The 12706-nt window shown below is 40.2% G+C and overlaps 1 long non-coding RNA gene across 2 annotated transcripts in view; it reads right to left on the reverse strand.

Moving 5' to 3' along the window:
- Positions 1 to 12706, reverse strand: part of LOC119257263 (uncharacterized) — a 133495-nt gene that overhangs the window by 74985 nt on the left and 45804 nt on the right. The gene's annotated exons all lie outside the window — the stretch shown is intronic.

Consider the following 12706-nt stretch of genomic DNA (forward strand, 5'->3'; position numbering starts at 1 on the left):
TTATCTGTTTGCTTCAGTGGTTATTTTTAAGAAATCATTTTTGCTTTTTCTTTTTAATGATTGACCTATAAAAAGAGTTTTGTTTTACAGGCTTAGGGAGTCTATACTTAGAATTGTTGTCTCTTAATTTTCTGTGAGAATCTCGTTGATACTTACGTGAATATTCTTAGTCCCAAAAGTCCAGAAGCAGGAAATAAAACTCCTGTAACTAACTTGGATTTCTACACAACTTTTAAAATTGGAGTTTACATTCAATAAATACACAGATTTTAGGTGTGGTGTTTAAGTGTTAACAAATGTATACAAATGTCTAATAACCCCCACCCCTTTGTGATTTCTTCACTCCCCAGTCTCTTTCCCCCACTGTTCTGCTCTGTATGAACATGATTTGTATTGGCCTGCTTTCCACTTTATGTTTTAATCAAGTAGTATATACTCACCTCTGGCTTTCACTAGCTGAGTGATTTGGAGTAAATCCAATTAGTGCAAGAATCAGTAGTTCATTCCCTAATTTTGCTAACTAGTATTGTATGAATATATAATTTGTTCTTTAAACTGTTGGTTCAACACGTATTCGCTTGGGGGCTGGTAGAATAGAGATGTTGTGAATAATTTTATTGGCTTTTAAATATTAAAAACAAATTAACAAAGGATTCAAGGTCACCTGTTAGCATTATGAATCTAAATTTTTGTCAAATTACCATTTTTCTCACAACTGATTTTTAAAGTGATTTTTTATAACTTTGTGGTAATAATTTAAAACTCCAAGACAAAGACAGTTGTACAAAAGATCAGAAGCAAATTACAAAATAAGGGATGTTAGAATTGAAACCTTCAGTGGGTTGCTAAGAGAATATTTAGTGTCCCTGAAAGTGTCTTCAAAGGCTAACAATCCAAAACCACCACTCACTTTGTTTTTCAGAAGAGGCAATAAAGACCAAAAGTCTGGTTTTGACAAAATGTTGGAAAGATTATCAGACCACAAATATTCTCCTGTTCAGCTTTAACTATTTTGTGACATCAAGGGAAATTTGTCCCTTTTCTAAAGCCTGAATCCACCACTCTAGAGCAAACAATTGGTCAAGTATAAGCTTACTGCTGCCTCAACTCCTTCATGTCTGCCTAGTTTCCAAGCCTTCTTGGAAATTTTCTAAGTATTTGTATAATGATTTGCTCTCCCTCATTTTAACATTACAGGACCCAGAATTCTTGGCAGGTGTTTGAGACTGGCACATAGTATGCATTGGATAGAATAGGAGGGAAAGCTAAGGGCATAACAACACTCATACATTACTTACATGTTGGTATTTTAAAGTGTTCAGAAAAAGTTTTTAAAAGATTTTGAAATTTGATGGAGATGTCCTAGATCCTTCCTTTTGTATATTCTACATGACTTGCAAATTTATATCAAGAATTCTTTTTTCTCTTTTTTCCCCCTTCGGTGTTCTGCATCTGTGTCCCATTACAGTGTTCCAGTGGCATACATCTTTACCTCTGGAAGCACAAGCTTACAATCCCAACCTCCTCACATCTGAGACAACTCACCCTGATTGATGAAGCCAGAAAACTGGGTGGGGAGGATCCCTGTTGAAAGCTGAAGTGCGTGTCCATAGTATTCCATAGCGGGGAGTGGAGGGTAACGTCAACTCCAGGCCTATGGTATTAAGTAGCCACTGCTCTGTGAAAATTAGGCCAGGAACCCAGTAGCTATTAATTCCCTTTGTTCCTGTCTGGTCTCCGAGCTAAGTCAAGAGTAGCTTTCTCTAGCTTGCAAGTGAGAACTGTCCTACCACACTGCATCTACCTGGATCCATACCCAGTGGTCTGCACTGAGATCTTACAAAAATGAATTGCTGAGAACCACAGGAGCCTGGTGGGTCAGCTGAAACTGATGGGAAGAACCTGAAGAGAAATTCAACATTTTGATAATACCAATGTCAGTTTGCCTGTTAAAAGTATTCAGAGGTGGAGTGACTTTGGAGAATGTTCCATTCTCTGCTTCTAATTATTGAAATTACTCATACATCACTTATATATTGGTATTTAAAAGTGTTCAAAAACAGTTTTTAAAAGATCATTTTAAAAGATCCTGAAATGTGATGGAGATGTCCTAGATCCTTTCTTTTGTATATTCTACATGACTTGCAAATTTACATCAGTAATTCTTTTTTCTCTTTTTAAGTAGACTTAAAGAAAACAAACTTAGAGATGGAGTAAGTTTTTTCGATGTTGGGAAATGTCAGGATTCAGAAAGTCTAATGAGACATAGCATCTGGCAAGACTAGGGAATAACTGTGTTGTGCGCCCAGAGATTGGACACTGTAACCCAGGTCTTTCAAAAATTCCTGAACACCAAGCATGCACTAGAAGCCATGGAGGACTAAGCTGACTGGATCGTGGCCATTTCCATATTTTCCAGTGAGATACAATGATCAAAGACCATAGGGTTCTTCAACCTATGGTTTGGCACTATTTAAGATACTGAATCTTTGCACAATATGTGGGACAGGAGAGCACTAATAAATATTTAGATTTAATTCCTGCTACCCAGAATTATAATGAGATCTAGATTTGGGTTTAAGTAGACTTAAAGAAAACAAAGATGTGCAATTGTTTTTACAGATATGGGCTTGTGTTTGTTAATTCACATAGACTACGGCATTTAAAAAGCAACCAGGCCAATAAAAGTGGCTATAAAAGCAACCTGCATAGTACTATAACGATCCTTTGCATCTGCATAGCCTAGTATATTTGGTAAGGTGTTTTCACATATGCTGTCTCATTCGATCCTCACAGAATTAAGAGGGTTCAGTGGCTCTCTGGCTGTTGAGAGTAGCTGGGCAGGGAGCAAATAGCTTAATGAGGAGATTTTCTCCCAGGCATCTGGTCACTAGACATTCTCTCTCCCTCTCCCTCACATCAGCATATCTGTTTTTTTTTTATTTACTTATTTATATTTGACACCATTGTCCCTTTGTAAACAATGTTTGTTTTCCGCCCCCCCTCCCCTCAGGTGTAGTCCCAATAGAATTTCCTCCACCAATGCACCTGTGCACCATCTCCCTCCCTCTGATCCCTCTCCCTGCAGAATGTCTCTGGCTTATAATTGTCTATTTTTGTTTTGTATTGTTATTATTTTTTGCCCCTGAGATCTTATTTGGTTCCCCTATATTCCTCCTGTAAGTGAAACCATCCGATATTTTTCTTTTTCTTTCTGACTTAGTTCACTGAGTGTAATTCCTTTTAGCTCCATCCATGTTGCTATGACTGGCATTAGTTTATCTTTTTTGATTGCTGAATAAGTACTGGTAGTTTTGAAGGAGAAAAGTAAGATAGTTTAGTTAGAGACACTCGGTGAATTCTTTCCTCACCAAGACAAGGACAGAGAAGGGCTGCTATGGTCCACTAAGTCCCAGCTCTCTGATTCAGTTTGTATCTACCAGGATTTTGGAGGAGGTGGTGAGATGACAACAGGGATGATGATAACTTTAGCTCTGGACTAGGCCTGTGCTTTCCCTCATACTAAATGATCCCCGGCATAGTGAACATCACTTGAAGGAAGGAGAGACATTAATGGCAGTTACAGGATTGCAGTTCCTCTATGTAGGGCCTCGTTGCCTGATTCTTGATGGCGGCAGACAAGAAAGCATGAAGCCCCTATGTGGGGCTAGTCTTTATCATGAGGCAGCAGAAGATACACAGGTAGCAACAGCGTGATCTGTCCAGCTGGCCTGGTGTGAGCAGCCCAACCCAGTGGCTCGAGGGACAACAGCCTGGCCCAACCCTGGTGGTGGCAGGACCTGGGCCCTTTTGGGCAGCCTCAGGCTCTCTTGGCCACCTGCACTCCCCATGGACCCCTGGGCCCTGACAGCAGCAACAAAGGCAGCAATACCAGCAGCAAAAGCAACAGAGCATCGTCAGCAACGGCAGCCCCTAGGGCTTGGGCTGCAGCAGTGGCCTCGTGTCCCATGAATGGTCAATGAATGTCCTCCCCCCAGGAGCCCTATTAGATGTTATATGATGTATAGACAAAGCCAGCACAGGGCCAAGTTTAAGCCTAGTTTATAGAAATAGGTGTTCATGCAAGTGAACACAGTTACATGCAAGTCACACAGTTACTGCTCTCTGCACATGCGCACTACCTCTCAAAGCTACATGTTGCCTACTAGGAAGGTCACAGTGAAAAACAGTCTAAGAAAACTGTTATCCCACAGACCCTATATTCTAAAAATAAATCAATAGCTAACCCCCTCCCATAAAAAAACCCCTAAGGCCTTCCACTCAGTTACTGTTTGAATACTACAAATCTTCTCCCTAACACCTCTATGACTCCTTCAAGCCTTGATAATTCCTACTTGTTCTGTTCATGAAACACTCCTCGACACCCCTCTGGAAATTCTGTATCAAATACTTTGGGGGTTAAGGGAGAGGTAACCCCAAAACGTTCAGCTACTAGATTCCCAGGTGAAGCTGTTAATCTACACAGCACTTTGCAAACCACTTCTCCAAGTTATCCATCACTGCAGAGCTTACTTCCCTAAAGAAAAGATGATGCTATTTCCTTGCTCAAAGACTTTTCTACATTACCACTGCCCCACCACGTGACTCCCACCTGTATTCCATTTAATTCTTTCAAGTTAGGGTTTTTTATTGCAAGGCACTCTAACAAGTCCTGTAGGCTTTGGGACCAAGGGATATAAAAGCAAATGTGAGTTTGTTGGTCAGTTGAAAAGGATTCTGCCCAGAGATTAAAAAAAAAGAAGAAGAATTGAACATTGTGATTCGATTTAGCAACCAGGAATTCAATGCAAAGACTTTTGATGGACCTACCGGAACAAAAGTAGGTCAGAATGTTTGAAGTCGAGGGAGAGGGGTAGATAGGGTAGTGAATTTATGGTGTGATCTCTGACAGATCTGACCACAAAGTGAAATTAAAATCAGAGGGGATATGGATCCAAGATTTTTTCTAAGTTGGAAAGTACTTGAACGAGAATAAATACTGAGAGGACAGATCTAGTGGAAAGGCTAAAGATGGACTGAGAGCAGTCATCAAAGGCATAAAGTATGGAGGAGGCTAACAGAACATGGCAGCTGAAACGATTTGTCTTTGAAGAGGTTTAGGATCACCTCAGGCTTTGACATTGGAGAAAAGGTAAAACTGCAGTTGAAAATATTTGAGGGAGATTCATCAAAGAGTAAATTGAGCAAGCCTCTACCTGAATACTTCCATTTTCTATGACAGAGAAGGAAAAAGGGGTTAGAGACCCTAGGGAAATGGACAAGTGCTAAATGGCTGCTTCCTGAAGAGTTATCAGAGGTTCTCGCTACACAGCAAGGCTGCCAGCGTGTTAGAAGAGGCAGAGACAGAGACACATGACCTGCCATTGGTTGGATTTCTCTGAATTTGCATTCAGATTTTGCTGCCGTAAATACATGAAGAGAGGGAGTATATTTTGCCACTGAGGTAAACTAAACTGCCAGCACTGCTGAAAATAGAATCTGAAACTCATATTAATTTGTGGTCTAAGGACAAAATGCACAAAGACCTTACCCTATAGATAAAACTTCAAGTGGAGAAAATGAAAACCTGACAAGCTACTGCACATAGTGTATGGCAGAAAATGAATTTTATAACTTTAACTTAATAATTTTCAAGCTGTTATTTTCATTTGTCCTCTCAATAATTGGTCCTATAAACAAGAATGACTAAGACTGTTGAAAGCTAAGCCCTTAAGGTCAGATGATATCAACCTTCAGAGGAGGTAAGTATAGAAGCATCTGGTCTAGATAAAAGGAGATTTATAAGAGAATAGTTGGTACACAGAATGTGAAATAAAGCCAAGGCATTTTCTATCTGTAACTTCAAGGCAAAGAAAAGGCAATGTAAAAGGAGAAGGGCTCATGTAGGGCAAAGAGGCAACTTTATTGAAAGATGGTGAGGAGCAAAGGAAGTTATGAGCAAGGTGATTGCTAAACAGACATTTGGGGTCATAGCTTCTGACCCTCCTCTGCCTCTGGGCACCACTCTACCTCTCTTAGCCTGTTTTCTCATCTGTAAAGAGGGAGATTGAACTTGCTGATCTTTAGGGTACTTCCAGCTCTAACCCTCTATAAGGATAATAAATTTAAGACACCCACGATAAAAAATCTCTCACACCCTGCATGAACAGCAGAACTAGGCTGAAAGGACATAAAGGAAATGTGGTTTCATTTTAGAAGAAACTGTGAGGTGCTTTTACAGAAAAGCACCTAGTTCTATTATCATCTGTGACAAAAGAGGAAAGACAGCAGAATCATCCTGGTTCATAAACTGTACAGTTCTCCACACACTGTTGAAGAGCATGTAGTGTATACGAAGCAAAAAAGAACTTTTATTACTCTTCTACACTCTTATAACAGGGAAAATTATTGGGGAGACTATTCTCTTAGGAATAACAGCGGGATGGTCCTCCCACACAATCAGAAGTTGGGTCATCTATAGCACAGACATTTCCATCTGCGCAAGGAAAATTTAAAAAATACAAAGTTAGTGGATAGCCTGTATAAGTAGGATATTATTTAATCAATAGCATTGTCCTTTATTATGACATTACATTTTTCCTATTATGAGACTAGAATAATTGTTCTTTCTTTCATGAAGTGATTATAACAGTAGATGATAGGTTTTCATTTTTATTTATTGTTTATTTTCATTTTTACTTATTTGTTTAATTTTGAGTCCTTACTTGGTAAAAATTAACACCACAATCTGGTGTTGGTGTATAGCTCATAGTTCTCCAGAGAAACAAAGTCAACAGGATGTACATAGTTACAGATGATACAGAGATACATACATATTTATTTTAGGGAACTGGCTCACACATTTGTGACAGTTGATACATCCAAAATTTGCAGGGCAGCCTGGCAGGATAGAAAGTCTAGATGATACTGATGTTACAGTCTTGAGTTTGAAAACAGTCTGTAGGCAGAACCCCATTTTCTTTGTCTTTTTTTCTTAAGGTCTTCAACTGATTAGAAGGGGCCCACCCATATTATGGGGGGCAATCTGCTTTACTCAATACCTATTGATTTAAATGTTAATCACAGACTTCCCTGGTGGTGCAGGGAAGTCTCAGTGCTATAAAACTATTGCCAGCCACTGCGACCTGAGTTCAATCACCAGCCAGGGAGCTAACCCACATGGCACAGCAGACTTCTGCCTTACCTGCTGCTCCCCTTTGCAGTGTATTTTAGTAGATTGGCCTTATCTGCGTCCTCCTTTGTCTCTGGCGAAGCCTCTCTTTCCCCGCAACTCTGGCCTACACCCCAGTTCTTGTATGTATAAATAAATAAAATAAATCTTTTTAAAAAATATTAATTACACCTTAAAAATACTGTTAAAGCAAGATCTAGACTGGTGTTACACCAAACCACCAGGTACCTTGGCCTACCCAAGTTAAAACATAAAAGTAACCATCAGAGTTAGTCTTTATTTGAATATTCCATAAGTTTGATAAGTTTGGAAACCATGGATCTGGCATATCTCATCCAGATAGCTGCCTCCACACCAAAACCCCATAACTCAGGTCTTTGTGATCTCCAGGGAAAGAAATGCACTCAAGAACCTCTGATACAACTCTGAATTCTTCCATGTGTTTTCAAAAAGCTTGGAGGGACAGCTTTTCATTATTCTTCAAACAATCTCTTACATAACAAAGACATTTATCTAATTATCCTTTTTCCCCCTCTTAATGTGGTGGTGGTCTGGAATTACTTGTAGACTGAGTCTTATGCAAAAAGTAAAAGACACATACAACCCCTTATAGATCCAATTCCCAATAATTTTAAGTAAATTATTGAAAGTTGTTAGAATATTGAATGTTTGGTTTCTACTACTCTTATTCTCCCTGCTCTCTCTTAACCTGCATCCCACAAATAACTCTCTAGAGAGTTATTTTCTATCAGAGAAAGATACCACTCAATTCTGTCAATAGAAGTCATACATTATAAAACACATTTATATAGTCCTGGGCAGTAGAAGAACTCTAGAACCCCCCATGACTAACTGGGTAAATAATGAAATTGCTTCCTATCATGTTGTGTGGAGCTTGTTCCTTTTTATCTTGATCAGATAACTGAAAAGAGAAAACCCAGTATCTAGTCCCCCTGCTAAGTTTCTCTCCACTGTTGCTGCCACACTGCTTTTCACAAAAGCACTAGAAAAATGTGCACTGCTGCTGCCCTACAGCGAGATAGGGGGTGGAGAGGGAGCTCCATAACAGCCACAGAAAATAGAAGAGTTGAACTACTGACATGCACAATCACATTTCCTCAGCTTCTTCCATCTCTCTCATCATCATGTCTGTGTGAACAAAGCACAGACCAGTGGATGCTCATGTCCTGCTTTTTATCAAGTTTTGATGGAATTTCTGTCCCAGATTGACACATCCCAGAGAAACAGTGGTCTCAACTTAGAGAACAAAGCAACCCAGCATGGGAGGTGCATGAACATCACAGGAAACCACTAAATGTTTGGTACTTAAGGAGCCTTGGGGAGTCATATAGCTTTGATTTGATTTTGTTTTATTTTATTTTAGGGGAGTTCTTTTTTAAAAAAATCTTTCAAAAACAACCAAGATGTTATGTATATGAAAGCAGAGCTATGAAAGCATGGAGACTGATTTAGGTTTTGTTTCATTTTCAAGATTCTGTGTGACAGTGATGGAGATTGCTGGAACAAAGCCACCTTCACATCCTCCTCAGTGACCATCCCCAAAAATGCCACCATGGGCCCCAGAGCGGCTTTAAATGACCTATAGGGCCTTGCATATCAAGAAAGCACCACTTAGAAACTGCTGGTCTATTCTCATCCCCTTGGAAGGCCTAATTTGTTTAAGAAACTTCCAAACATTCTACAAATCTCATTAGTCACAGAGGCAAGGACCAACCCCCAAATCTTCTGATTTCATGAAGTGATACCTCCTCCAACTGGGCCCCTAGCTTTTATTTCTATCACATAAGATCTATACTTCTATAATGGAATTACAGGATATTTCCCCACATCCTGGTGGAACACAGAAATAGCCAGGAGAGGATAACACAGGGAAAAGACAAGACAGGGCAAGATTTCCTACTAAGTTAATAAAAGTTTTGCCTGAACCAGGAAAACTGCTAATGAATCCAGAGGGTATTTTAGATGTCCTCTCTCTGTAGGGCAACCAGGATAGGCTATGAGAGCAGATCATATCATTAGAAGCAGAACATAGCAAGTGTTGTGCTTACATCAAAAAGCCAGTTTCAGCGAAATGCAACCCTAGGAAATGTCAAAGCATATAAATGTCCACTGCTATTGCCTAGAAAAAAAGAGTAAAACATACTCTGCTGCTCCTGACTGGTCCTTCAAATCAAAGGCACTAAAGTCATTATAATTGTAGTCATATATTTGAGTGACTGAGCATGGTGCGTTGGGTGTGGGGGGGGAGGGATTTCCTATGTCAACGAAGAAAATGACAAATCCCCAAATGTCCCTTTTATTATCTCTCCTGTGCAAAAAAATGACATCTTTCAAGGCCACACCTTAGAAATATATAGAAGATGGTTAAGGAGCAGCAAGGAAGCCTATTAAGAAGCCAAATTCTCCTCTCATACCTAACAATGAATTTGAAATGAAGACCCAGTTACATACAAGGAAACTTCAGAACATCTGAAACTGTCAGTTAAGTAACCCTCTTCTGAGTCATCACCACTAACTTAACCCTAATCACGAGAAAACGGAGAACCTAAGCAGTTAGCCACCGTGTGGCTTCCTGTTGTGATATTGGACAGGAAGAGAAATTGAGCCTGCTGCAAAGCACAGAGTCAACTAAAGTCTGAGAGCAGCCTGCGGCTTGGACACATGTCTATGTGTGTTGAGGTGTTTCCATCAGTCACATCAGGTAAAATCTCATTACTAGAGATGCAGACATGGCACCAGAAAAATGCCCTAAGAAGACTCAAAAGGGTGGTGTTGCCCCTTCTCCTTCCTTCTGAAAGCCAGGAACAGAGTCAGCTAGCACCGGGATACTGGTCTTCCCAGACTCTGAAACTGTGAGAAATAAATTTCTGTGGGTTTACCCACCCAGTATATGGTACTTGTCATAGCAGCTCAAGCTGAGTGATATACTCTGCCTTTGTTCAGACTTTCCCTCTACTGTGTCATACTCCAGGTGTTCTGCCAACTAAGTTTTCAAAGACTGATTTATCCATCCCACATCCGTACTTAAAAATTGCCTGAGGGTGGGATTCATACCCATTAGGATGCTATTCAAAGCTCTGTACCCAAACTTGGACCCAAACTCACTCACTTTGTTTCTCACTAAGCTTTCCTGTGAATGTTCCCTCTGGGCAATCCCACAAACATAACAACAGCCCCTTGTCTCTTCCTCGACATGTGCTCTTTGGCTGTTTCTGGAATGCCCTACTACCCTTCTTTCTCCAGAAATTACCTTTTACTTTTTAAGTCCCACTTTAAGATCTTCTGAAAAATCATTCTCCAAATTTCTGTGCGCCTGTGATACTTTGCTTATAGCTCTGTTTTGGGGAGCATTTCTCTAGGGTCAGTGACAGTCAAAGACTAAAAATTTCCTAAGGGCAAGGATAGTATCTCTTCATTTTTGTAACCTCATCCCTTGCACAGAGACTGGCAGTAAATGTTCATTACATTAATATAGAAAAAAATGAACTCAGTCTGTTAGCACACAACCAAGGAGACACCCCAGGACACCCCACCCAAAACTTGCATGTTCTAAATGGCTCCAGCCATCCGTGTGCACAAAGGCAAAGACAGTTACTAATGTTAAAGATCTTTAATGGAATTACTATGCATAGAAAGAGAACAAAGAATATTTCTTCCAAGAAATCACTGAATGTTATCCACCCCTTCATGGGCAAATGCCCAGACAAACAGGGTTGGCCCAAAGCAGGGCTGCTTGAAGTCCAGAAGCTCGCTGCAAGCGCAAGGCACCTTCTGGCAGGGAACAAAAGGAAGAGGGTGAAAGGAGCTAGGAAAGTTTGGGATGAAAGGAGCAAATTCAAAGTACAAATCAAGGTAACTGCTGCCATTGTCAGCCTTTCCACATGTCTCTCACCCACATTTCTTTTCAGCAGTACCAGGGTGCAAATCAAGCAGCAGAAACAAAAGGTCTCTCTCTTCTTCCCTTTTCTGTCTCCGGAGCCCACATGCCTTCTGTGTTATATAACTTCACCTGGGCACTCAGCTTTCCCCATAATTAGATGGGGAGGGGAACATGGTACCTTGTCCTTTTATGGAAATATCTATAACTAATCTATTAAATCACTTTTTCCAAATTTTGATATCCATTAACTTAGGCTCAAGCAGTAGATAGTTTTAACAAGTAGCAACTTCTTTTAGAGGTAATCTTGCTTATCTAATCTAACACTGCAGATTTCCTGCAATTCCATATCCAGTTCAATGATCAACTATCAAGCTGAAGGACAGCTTGTCATTACATCTGCAGTGAATCACTTGCCTGGGGAAAAGTACGTCTTACACATTTACATTTTGGCCTTAAGGCAAAAAGCAAAGGTGTTTAGTTTTTAGGACACAGCAAGAGTTTGGAATACCAAGGCAGTAAATCCAGCGCTGACTGTGGGCAGTGAAGAAAACTAAGTATCACATAAAAATGTACAGTTTCTGGAAGAGTGTTCCTGTTCCTGGCCTGGTGTTTGTGACCAGTATTACTACTGATGGTTGCCAAAATCCAAAATACCACAGAGATGACTTGGGCAAACAGGGCTTGTTACATGCTACTCCATGTTGTCTCTTTAAAGTTTTTGGCTGCTAACTATATCATTGGTGACATTAAAATTTCCGGTAGAAGAGGAGGCCCAGTGTTTGTATGAGAGCTCATGCTGGGACAGGGTGGTGAGGGAAATATCTAGGGAGAGATCCCTTAGGAGCACATATAATAGTTGATATTCCTCACTGGAGGGAGACAGACATTACTTTGCAGTATCTAGGATGACATTATTTGACATAAAGATGTAAGTATGCAACTGAGGGGTACCCAGGAGCTCAAATTATTAAGAGGTGCACACTCTAAAAAGGGTCTGTTCATCCACATGTGCAAAAGCAAAAAATGCAGACTCTTAGTATGAAAAATCTTTAATAAAAGAGAACTGGTATGCAGAGAAAGAGGAAAAAAAAGTACTACAAATAATGAATTCCCATAAAATTCTAAAAATTTCCCATCCTCTCTTAGGCAAATGTTCAGACTTAGCCCAAAATGGCCAGCTGAGGCCAAAAAGCTTGCCACAAGTCTAAGTTACCTCCTGCAGGGTACCACAAAAAAGGGTATTAGGCAGGTCCCAGAGAGTAGGGACAGGAGAGACCTAAAATTCAAAATATACCATATTATTCACCATGAGGTCAAGATAACAGCTGCCATTGCTTCTGCCAAGGAACAGACTCGCCAAGTGTCTCTCACCCAAGTCTCTTCTCCACAATATTTCTTCCCCATGTGTCTCCCCTCTGCCTTTGTTCCACCTCCAACATACATGTGCACCTTGCTTTTTCCCAGATGCCCCCCATTCAGTATGCATGCTGGGAATTGTAGCATTTCACTGAGATGCATTGTGAAACATAGACACATTTTTAAAGACACGTGCACACACATACACACATTCAGTTTCTGTCTTGACCAGCATAATGTAGCATGTTTGAACCCAC

Source organism: Talpa occidentalis, unplaced genomic scaffold, assembly GCF_014898055.3.
Source record: "Talpa occidentalis isolate TD23 unplaced genomic scaffold, MPIMG_talOcc4v2.1 talOcc4.4, whole genome shotgun sequence".
NCBI lineage: Eukaryota > Metazoa > Chordata > Mammalia > Eulipotyphla > Talpidae > Talpa > Talpa occidentalis.